This window comes from Haliotis cracherodii, unplaced genomic scaffold (genome assembly GCF_022045235.1).
Source record: "Haliotis cracherodii isolate W230 unplaced genomic scaffold, xgHalCrac1.p SCAF_11, whole genome shotgun sequence".
NCBI classification, from domain to species: domain Eukaryota; kingdom Metazoa; phylum Mollusca; class Gastropoda; order Lepetellida; family Haliotidae; genus Haliotis; species Haliotis cracherodii.
This window is the reverse complement of record NW_027266266.1, coordinates 990,750-1,002,787: the sequence shown is the minus strand read 5'-3', so window position 1 is coordinate 1,002,787 and position 12,038 is coordinate 990,750. Positions and strand designations below refer to the sequence as shown.

The following is a 12,038-nucleotide window of genomic DNA, read 5'->3' as shown; positions in this document are numbered from 1 at the left end:
CTTTACAAGAGGATCATCAGACAAATAAATGTGTGCACAAGTTCACAAAACAATTCTATCATGAAGAGCCATGCCACGCAACGTTAATCAAACCACGTCCTCCCATAATGTTTGGCAAATATAAGCGATTGAGGGAAGAGCGAGGATGGTGGGCTTTGACTTTATTGCGAGCATTCAGCTCTGAACTCCAGATTTTCTTAACTCTACATTTGTACTCTGACCGAAGTTTTTCCTTGATATGGGTTTGAGTTTGTCCCTTATCTGCATCCCTAAGTACGTATAGGCCTGAACTTCCACGACCTTCCACGAGATGGTCAATAACTCCTCCTCCAAGTAAACTGACTGATCCTCCCTCCTTTACCTTGCCACGTTTCAGATGAAGAATGTTGCATTTGTCGAGTCCAAAGAACATCATAAGAAAATGATCCGATAAGGAGAATCTGTTTTTGGAGTGTGGATCCTCCATTGACAAACAGTTCAAGGTCATCCATGTAAAGGAGGTGAGTAAGGGGTGTTGGGGATGTGTGCTGATGAGGTCCAGGATGATAACCTTCCTCTTTGCTGAGCAAAAAGCTTAAAAGATTTCATGACAAACAAAAAAGCAAAAGACTGAAAGAATCGCCCTGAAATATTCTAATAGAAATGGGTTCCGAAGTCACCATCTGCCCCTGCGAATAATTATGTTTATTATTATTAAACCGGAAACCCCGTTAGTACGGACCTAACTTAACCCGAAAACCCCGCTTTTACGGACCTATTTTAATAACTCCGAAAACCAGTACATACGGACATCTTTAAGCTGGTTAACATGGGGGCAGTGTCCACGCGGTTAACTTCGTAGCACAGTGCGATAGATTAACATGGTGGCACTGAACACAAGTTAACTGGCGTCATTGTACAAAAGATAAACATGGTCGCAAGTGCCATAACCTCGGTCGCGACGTTAAACCCCTTTTCGCCTCTCTTCACCTCACAAAGATTACAGGGGACACTGTATAGAGTTGACAATTTTGTCACTGTACACACAGTTATGAGAAAATCATATTCTTGGGTATGGCTGGTCCTTCGGAACGTGTTGAAAGGAAAGGTTCATCCTTTTAAGACAAGATGCTAGTTTTGAGGCAGTGACGGGAGAAATATTCTGACTCTAACAAAATTACCAGGCCTCCCCAGCATATTCAATGGTCAGCCACAATAACACAGTCGTAGACTGAAGATTGTACTGATATTTGCAACTTTAACGTTTCAATAGCAACCGATCTATTAGTGTTACAAGAGTCTGAAGGAGGTTCCGTGTTCTGACAGGAGAAGACTAGCGATTTCGACTCGCCTATTTCCGTGTTATTCGGGCAGGTTCGTGTCTTTCCCGCAAATGTGGGACTCATTTGCCAGAGTTGTGTGAGAACGGGGCAGTTCCACTACATGATGGATTATTTCCAAGCACTTTTAATTAATATCTTGAATACTAATGACTGAATGCCGAAGGACTGGCTCCGGTGATCAGTGAAGTCGTGGTTGTTTTCGTCTTCGCTTCTACAGACGGTGAGTCTCATAATCTGAGTATATACTGAGAGAAATATAGCGGCGTTAAACCCAACTCACTCACTCACTCACTGAGAGAAATATGTTTAATCATTCCCTGACACACAAATATAATTAACAACATGCCCAGAGTATTTCAAATAGAATGAAATACGAGTATCCCCTCGCCTAAATCAGTGATCAGGTTCGCTGACTTAAGATGCATGTCATCGTATCCCAACTGCGTAGGTCGATGCTCATGATGTCAATCATTGGGTTGTCTGGTCAAGGCTCGATTATTTACAGACCGCTGTCATATAACTGGAATATTGCAGAGTGCGAAGTTAAACGACAAACAAAACCATAAATAAACATATTACTCTTCAAAAATAGAAACTCAAAGCCAAATTTGTGTGAGGTAGGAAAATATATTTATACGATGAAGCATACAAGGTATTGAGCCTAAATGTTGTGGAGAGAACGCTACCCCCGTCAAACCTGTCCACTTCCTGTACGCGTGACGTTCTCCCCGACGTCTGTGTACCCGTGCCCTTCCATCCTCTAGACGGGGAAGAAATCTTGATTCGTCGCTGAACCAGATATCTCTTCATCGCAGTTGACGCCATAGCCTGTGTCGACAACACTAAAGCAGTCGTTGTTGACGATGTTGTTGACTCAAAATGACGCGTCGAACAGGACGTCTTGCTCGTAGACCTGCTGCTCTTAAACGGTTACGTACGGTCTGGTCGGGGATTCGCACTCCGGGTATTTGGGATGCGGTTGAGGTGGCTGTGGCCGTCCTTTCACGTAGGTGGCACAGTCCGATGTAGCGTTCTTGGGCGGGGGTGGTTACTCTTGGTCGTCCCGACCTTGGCCGATCACGTGTTGACCCATGCTGACCCATGCTGACCCACTGCACTTCGTCAATGACATTAGACGCTTGATGACGTTTTTTGGGTAGGTCCTATCACTCCTTCAAGGATCGGGGCGGTCGGGTAGCCTAGTGGTTAAAGCGTTCGCTCGTCACGCCGAAGACCCGGGTTCCATTCCCGACATGGGTACAATGTGTGAAGCCCATTTCTGGTGTCCCCCGCCGTGATATTGCTGGAATATTGCTAAAAGCGGCGTAAATTCATACTCACTCACTCACTCCTTCAAGGACCCAAGTTCCTGCTGTTGCATGTGGGTCGACAGGTTTCAGTGAATTGTCGCCCAAGATAATCCTAGAGGTGCTCTATCGGTGAGAAGTCGGATGAGAGGCACGACCGAGCGTTCTTGCAATATGGACCTGCGTAGCTCCCATCAGTGTCACTCCAAGAAAATCTTCTCTCTTCTGCAGATAACTTTGGACGTTTTCTCGCGTGATTTTATGACCTGTCATTTTTTTCTATTCTCGTGCTATAAAAACGGACGTCTCCAAAAACGACTCCTAACCATTAAAATATGTTTGGGTGAATTTTGCAAACCCGACATCCGTTGCCTTCAGCCAATTAAAATCTATTCATCATCTACAAATACAGACTTTTGGATAGGAAGTTTCTGAAGTTCATCACAGTGTAGCCATGGTAAACCTGCTGTAATGTTTCCGGTTGGTGCGCGGCGTTGTGTGAGGAGGGGCCACGGGGTATTTTACTGCACGTCAGCGTTGTTGGCCAGACCTCGCGGAGTTATCTCCCTTCATTTGTCATTACGAGAGAGAACATGCATATAACCAAATGTCGTCATTTTAAGTGATGTTAAGTTCTTTTTTGCTGGCATATTGGTTACCATCTGGATGATTAGATGTACAAACCTTTGCCATACACTCATAATCATCTCATAACACAGACCACCATGCCTAGCTCACAACACTGGCCACCTTACCTTGCCTAGCTCACAACACAGGCCACCTTGTCTACCTCACAACACAGGCCACCTTGTCTACCTCACAACACAGGCCACCTTGCCTACCTCACAACGCAGGCCATCTTGTCTATCTCACAACACAGACCACCTTGTCTAGCTCACAACACAGGCCACCTTGCCTAGCTCGAAACACAGACCACCTTGTCTAGCTCACAACACAGACCACCTTGTCTACCACACAACACAGGCCACCTTGTCTAGCTCACAACACAGACCACCTTGTCTAGCTCACAACACAGGCCACCTTGCCTAGCTCGAAACACAGACCACCTTGTCTAGCTCACAACACAGACCACCTTGTCTACCACACAACACAGGCCACCTTGTCTACCACACAACACAGGCCACCTTGTCTACCACACAACACAGACCACCTTGTCTACCACACAACACAGGCCACCTTGCCTAGTTCACAACACAGGCCACCTTCTCTAGCTCACAACACAGACCACCTTGTCTACCACACAACACAGGCCACCTTGTCTAGCTCACAACACAGACCACCTTGTCTAGCTCACAACACAGGCCACCTTGCCTAGCTCACAACAGAGGCCACCTTCTCTAGCTCACAACACAGGCCACCTTGTCTACCTCACAACACAAGCCACCTTGCCTAGCTCACAGCACAGGCCACCTTGTCTAGCTCACAACACAGACCACCTTGTCTAGCTCACAACACAGGCCACCTTTCCTACGTCACAACACAGACCACCTTGTCTACCTAAACAACAGGCCACCTTCTCTAGCTCACAACACAGGCCACATTGCCCAGCGTCAGTCATCAATGATGTTTCTTGAAAAGCGCACGCAATTTCATCATAAATGTAGGAAGTATTTTTTCGGCGAAATGGCTTGATTTTACTTGATAAATATGAGCACAAAAGCAGCTGTCTTGGATTATTTATCAACATTAATCTTCAAGGTAGGAGTTGTTATCCATAACATTGTGTCTACCTTGTCATCCGTCAACTTCCCAGGAATGCCTATCAAACGTTTTAACATTAATCGTGATCCTGTTTCAAGTTGCGAGGACAAAATCGTCATAATCGGGGCAAAGCGGGCTTTGGTACCACGTTCAAACATCCATGGCGTGCGGTTCAACACAGCGAATTGCAGCGCCTGAGAAGACTCGATTACTCGAGCCCCCATGTGATGTGTGTATGCAATCTGTCCATGGAATATCTCTCTTGTAACATCTGTATGTAATATGTATGTAACTTGTGTATGTAATATCTCTGTATATGTGTATAAAACGTGTATGTAATATGTATGTAACTTGTGTCTGTAATCTCTCTGTGTATGTAACATGTGTATGTAATATGTATGTAACGATTGTTTGTAACCTCCCTGTGTAAAATGTGTATGAAACCTGTATGTAATATGTATGTAACTTGTGTATGTAATATGTATACTACTTGTGTATGTAGTCTATCTGTGTAATATTTGTATGTGTCCAAGGGCGTTCGTTTCGGCCCTCGGATGGTAGCTCAGGGTCATGACGGAATACAAAACTCATGGGTGAAGTTTAGACGACAGCAGCCATATTTATTGTTGATAGTTGAAAAGAGTCGAAAGGGTACATGTTAATAAGAATGTGACAGAACGCAAACCGGGAGAACCGTTCTGTCACTTACCTTCTGGCTGTTCTCTAGGCTGTCTCCTGACTGACTATATGTCAGTCGGGTTTTGTAGAGCGAGGTATTACGTAACGTGTGGCAAGGTCATTGTCCCACGTGCGATGTTAGGAGGTGTTAATTGAAATTTATAGATAGCCCTGGAGATTAAGGGTCCTGCCCGGAGGGGCTTATGATAAGAGGGGACACGCCGAATGTTTGCTGAATATATTAAACAGACAAAGGGCATAGAATTTCGGTGCACTTGGAAACATATTGAACCAGTTAGGTATTTAGATAAATGAAATGTAAAATAAAAGTATTGAAATGGTTTGCACTATTTTAAATAAAAGTATTGAAATGGTTTGCACTATTCTAAATAAAAGTATTGAAATGGTTTGCACTATTTTAAATAAAAGTATTGAAATGGTTTGCACTATAACATATGTAACATGTGTATGTAATATGTATTTAACTTGTGTATGTAACCTCTCTGTGTAATATGTGTATGAAACATGTGTATGTAATATGTATGTAACTTGTGTACGTAAGTTCCCTGTGTAATATGTGTATAAAACTTGTATGTAATATGTATGAACTTCTGTATGTAATCTCTCTGTGTAATATGTGTATGTAACAAGTGTATGTAACCTCCCTGTGTAATATGTGTATGAAACGTGTATGTAATATGTATGTAACTTGTGTATGTAATCTCTGTGTTATCCGTGTTTGTAACATGTGTATGTAATATGTATGAACTTGTGTATGTAATCTCTGTGTGTAATATGTGTATGTAAAATTAAGTATGTAATATGTATCTAACTTGTGTATGTAACCTCTCTGTGTAACATGTGTATGTAACACGTGTATCTAATATGTATGTAACATGTGTATGTAATATGTATCTTACTTGTGTATGTAACCTCCCTATGTAATATGTGTATGAAACGTGTATTTGATATGTATGTAACATGTGTATGTAATATGTATCTAACTTGTGTATGTAACCTCCCTGTGTAATATGTGTATGAAACGTGTATGTAATATGTATGTAACTTGTGTATGTAATATGTATCTAACTTGTGTATGTAACCTCTCTGTGTAATATGAGTATGTAACATGTGAATGTAATATGTATGTAACATGTGTATGTAACCTCCCTGTGTATTATGTGTATGAAATGTGTATGTAATATGTATGTAACTTGTGTCTGTAATCTCTCTGTAAAATATGTTTGTAACATGTGTATGTAATATGTATGTAACTTGTGTATGTAATCTCTGTGTGTAATCTGTGTATTTGTGTTGTATAATCTGTGAGTGTAGTCTGTGTATTTGTGCTGTATAATCTGTGTGTATAATCTGTGTGTGTAATATGTGTATTTGTGTTGTATAATCTGTGTGTGTAATCTGTGTATTTGATCTCTGTGTGCTTTCTCCCTCGCATCTAGTTTCCGTCTTTCCCTCACTCTCTGAAGAAAAGCCAAATGTCCCTTTTGTGTTTAGATATAAAGACGTCATTACTTATAATACACGAGACTTGTGTGTATCTTCTGAGCATTGATTTATTGTCAATATATTTCATATGCAAATCTCTTATTTCATCCTGTACCAATTGTTCGTTCGTCAAAATTTCTTCAGATTCTCAATAAATAGAGCCATTTAGCTATCCGTGGGTTCTTTATTATTATTATCACACCTGCATTGCCTGGTTCTGTTTCTTGAATACATTCCATGGTGAAAGTGTGTATCGAGCAGTGTCGTACAAGGTAAGACATTGACTTATTCGCAATGATATTGGATATACAGAGCAGACAAATCCAGGTCTGTCAACAAGCCTCCCACGGGAGCAAACTCTTCGGCCACGCAAGTGTTTTGTTACAATTTGAAACAGGTTGAAGTCACTTGTGGCCAGATCTGGCGAATAAGGTGTACGTGGCGGAAGCTCGTATCCACTGTCAGGCATTGACCAGCTGACACATGACGTTGTCACAACGTTGTGGTAGGGTTGTGGTTTGGTAACGTCGTCATGTTACATTGTCACATCGTCATTATAACGTCTCCATGGAACGTTATTTCACAACGTTATAACAACGTACAGCTTTTCGTTGTGAAAACGTTGTGCACCGGACATCACACAACGTTTTGTAACTACGTTTGTAACATCGGTGAAACGTTCTACAGTTGCTAATCGATAATCACAGAGGAATAGAACTGCTTCATAAGAATCAACTACCAGAATACCAACGCAGTAATGCATTAACTTCCTATATATTCGGCATTTGAATTTTCATCTCTTATAACTTAAATCTCCAGAACGTACTTGCATCTTTCTATGACAACGTTAGTACTACGTTACATTGTTACGTTATTCCGCAACGTAACAACAACGTTGCACATTTACGTTGTGATAACGTGGTGCATTGGGTATAACAAAACGTTTTTGTAAATAATGTTAAGGAAACCTATTGCAGATCTATCATTTCTTAGTTATATTTCTTTAGAACATATAGATCTATTAAATATGTATACATATGTCTGTATGTATCTGTATGTATTGTAAATAATGTATTTGGCCATCTAGGAAATATGGCCCCGAGAGTAAACAAGAATTCGTTGAATAAACGCAAACTTCAAAAGGTTTAAAGCAACCAGATGAAGAAAGAAACTTTTGGCTACCTTCATTTGACCACAGCAGAGGTGCAAACTGTTGGAAGTGAATAAGTGTGACACCGTACTGAAGAGATTGCACGATTTTGCACCATCACTTAACCCTGGTGACTTCACTGTGCTGTGATACTTTTCATCACTTGTTTTCCATTTACACCTACTGAAATCTGTTTCCGCAACTGATTATTCTCGGCTTTTACGTTATATACAAGTATTGAGTCGGATGAAGACAATATATACTACGAAATTAGTGAACAAAACGCATTGCTGAATGCAGACTGCGACAACGAATGAAATCAATGACAGCTGACACCGCTGAGGAGTCAACAAGATTCCTCATCAACTGTCTGGAGATGTTATTCCACATGTTCTGCCAGATCCGCATCACGCCCTGCAATGTCTGTGGCACAGGGTTACGTCGTCGTCATATACGCCTTATCACGGGTGTCCTATACATGTTGTGTTCCTATGTGGTGAACGGCTGGTTCGTTGCTTGTGACATGCACTTGGGTAGTACTTCGAGTGTATCAGATGGCCACCAAAACACTGCCACCACCAAGTCCATCGAAAGGGGCCGGTGAGAAACGATGAAGCAGGTGAAGCTGTCCTGAGTGGGCGTGGTCCTCCAGAACGCTGCAGATAATATATTGGTCCTTGGGCTTGTCAATGTCAGCTGTGAAACGTGCAGTAGCCTTGCCACAGCTGACCGAGAGTCAGCAGCCTCCAAACGGTCAAGTGTCTTTGAATTAGAGTATTAGCTTCCTTACTCCGTGATGTGAAAACGCTCGAGACCTCTACAACGTGTATAGCCACTAGTGTGCGTGCTGCACGTGCATCAAACTGTTTGTGAGAGTCAGGCGACTTTAATGTTTATCCCGTGCCATGTTTCTTTGGATTCTGCCGCAAACGCAGTGTTTTCTTGTGATCATGAAAATTGGTATGCATGAAAACCAGCACGAATCACATTGTGAAACCATTTATTGATAATGATACTCATGTCAGAATCACTTACATAAACGTTTTCCAAATATGTTCTTATGTTTTGAATATATGTAGTGGCCATAAAATTTCCGAGTCCCTTGATTGGATTCAAACCATGGAACTTCTAATCAGAGGTCGGACGCCTTGTCCACATGACCAAAGAGATTAAGCCTGGTAGCAAGCTGACAAGGTAAGGATGTCATCTGTGTCATCACGTCCTGCTTATACTTCCCCGTCAGCAGAAGGGACGCCCCGGGACGCATTTTAGGGTACTGGGACTTATTTTGCTGAAATTAAATATGAGCGTGAACAGCCCCACGTTGGGCGCCAATGTCGCGGCCATTAAATTTCCGAGTCCCGTTGTTGTGATGGGATTGAGACGCTTTGGCTTCCTTTTGAATACCGTTTAGTTTTCGCTTTGTATTGATTTGTGTCGGATGTGCCGAAGTTTTGTGCGTTTGTAATTTCGAAAAGTATTGAAATCATTGATTTCAGAAGCTGTGATTTCCACAAAAGTGTTAGCAAAACGTTCTATGTGACCTTCAACTGAAAACCATCACTAAATGTATTTCCTCGAGGAAACCAGGCGTAAAACCATGTTATTCATTTTCCATTTGGTTAGGATATTTGAAAACCAATTACTGTGCCGTGGGAGTATGCCTCTCACTTTTTCTTCTGTCAAATAACAACATAAACGTGCTTCCCTGTTGGAAAGGTAGTCCAAGTTGAGAAAATGACTTGTCTGAGAATATCATACGAAAGTATGGACTGTTATTCCTGTGGTTGTTTGTGGGTCGTTGTATTTTTTATATTTTGTTGAGTGCTGTGATTCAACAAAAACGATTTGCACAAGATTAGTCAAAACAATGACAGTAACTACATTGCTTCTATCTCAATTCGAAGATGATAAACAGAAAGCAAATTAAAGAGGTTAGTAAAACCTTGAAGTATGTCCTATTACAATTTACATTCGTTATTATATCTTTATAACAAAATCCGATAACCTGCAGACATGCATGTGTATGAATTTATCCCGGGTCTGCCGACAGGCATATAACTCATGTCAAGCTCGTGATGCTGGAAATAGGTGAAAAATCATAAATAATCACACTTAATTAACTTTATCAATGTTTATTTGTTTTTATTTTACAGAACATCACCATGCGATCCAAGAAGTGTCTCATCTGTGTGGTATTTCTCTGCTTAGGCAGTACATACCTCTTTCATTGTAAACTGAAGAGGGATTTCAGAATGGATTTGACAAGGACTTCACAAATTGCATCAGAAGATAATCATGATAATGCAGAGAATAAAGCGAGATTTGTTACAAAAGATTTGACAAGAAATGTCACAAGAGATGCTTCAAGACCAGAAAACGCAAAAATTAGATTAAGGTATAAAACGCGAAATCTTATTACAGGAAATAGAAGAAATGCTCCAAGACTCCAAAACATAAAACGAGGAAAGGATGGGTGTTGGGTCAGCAGGGCGAGTAACGGAGCCAGTAAAAATTATAGAGACAGAGAGACGAGCAAAAGATTTTTTTTTTGAAAGGTTATCAAGGGAAGATAAAGAGAAATTAAGGGATCTCATTAAAACCTTCAGTGAAGGTGTGCCCTCTAACATCACCTACTTCATTTATGCAGGAGCTTTACTGGGTTCCTACTCCCATCACGGCATTATTTCCTGGGACGACGACGACGTGGACATCATTGTGAGGGAGAGTGACAAACCTGCATTGTTGACATTCCTGCAGTCCCTCCCACCAGAGTATGAAGTCAACGCTTCAGTGAAAATAAGCTGGAAATTGTCTCACGCAAATTCTCTAATGGCTGGTGGCAAGAGCTGGAAATATCCATTCCTCGATATATTTGTTTACTCTGAATACCCTTCATTCATACAATATTGTAAAAATCGGGAAAAGATATACAAGAAGAGTGACGTGTTTCCCTTGATAACAAGGCCCTTCATGGGCATGATGCTGCCCGCTCCAAGGAACACCCGCAAAGTGCTGGATCTGCATTACAAGACTGATGTGTGTATGTCGAACTCGTATGATCACAAACGGGAAGAGTTTGTGCCATTGAAATGTAGGGCAAGAATTCCTTGTTCTCTTCTGAAGGACATGTTTCCATTTGAAACCAGAAAGATATCAAATAACAAAACTATTGAAGTATTGGAAAATAACTACAACATTCCGTAACACCTGGCATTATTCTGGCGTATATTACTTACATACATGTCTAGCATATTTGTATCAGTGGAAAATTGATGTTATTTCATGATCCGGGTAGGTCTCGACTTTTCATTTGATGAAAAAGCTTATTAATGTCCTTTCAATTTTTCATGCATGCTATATTAGATATCTCTGCTCTCTTGTAGATTTGGATGTAGTAGAGGATCACGCTGATGAAGATGTAGTGAGTGGTTACACTGATGTAGATGTGGTGGAGAGTCATGCTGATGTAGATGTAGTAGAGGGTCACGCTGATGTAGATGTAGTAGAGGGTCACGCTGATGTTGATGTACATGTTGTAGAGGATCAGACTGTTGTAGATGTTGCAGACATTCACACTGATGTCGATGCAGGTGTTGTAGAGGGAGTAGTAAAGATAACGGGGGTACTGGACAACCACAATCTAGGCCAGGTCCAGGCCCTTACAATGCTCACATTGGGGTCTTAAGTTTTGTTAATGATGTGATGACGATCATTAGATACATGGCACCAATATTTAACAAGATGCATCCTATATCGAGGACACAAATTATTCTTAATCTCTGGCTTTGGCATTGAATGCTAGGCGTGCTTGTTCAATAAACTTGTTTTTCTCATTTGCACTAATGCCACCGGTCTTACGAGAATTGAATTGAATCTCTTGCTTCATTGTGTTGTATTTGGTGAGTTCAACACTAAATGAAAGTCGTCCTCAGATATTTTACCATCAGCTAGTGCTGTTGTCAACGCTACATGTATTTAACTTTGCTTAGAGCCAGCACCCAGTTGATAATAAACCAACACCATCTACACCAAGACCCTTTCTAGTTACTAAAACTGCAGTGTCAACTCTATCAAGAGCATTCACAGCTCTGTGAAACTTTTTATACAACTCAATTCTCCAGTTGCTGTTTAATTTAATCTATTTTTTGTAATCGAAATCCATCAACAATATTTTTATCTTTTCAACCAGTGCAGGATATGAATCCATACTATATAATATTATATTATAAAGTCATTAAATGTTCCAATGACAATTCATACAGGTAGTACATGTCAAACTTTTGGCAAAATGTACTGACTGCGACCATCATTGTTAATTAGTACGTTTCGAATCTCACATAGGCATATATT

General features: G+C 41.0%; 1 pseudogene; it reads left to right on the top strand.

The window, feature by feature from the left end:
• Positions 1-8,007: 8,007 nt before the first annotated feature.
• LOC139455995 (uncharacterized) lies at positions 8,008-10,892 on the top strand (annotated as a pseudogene).
• Positions 10,893-12,038: the final 1,146 nt, after the last annotated feature.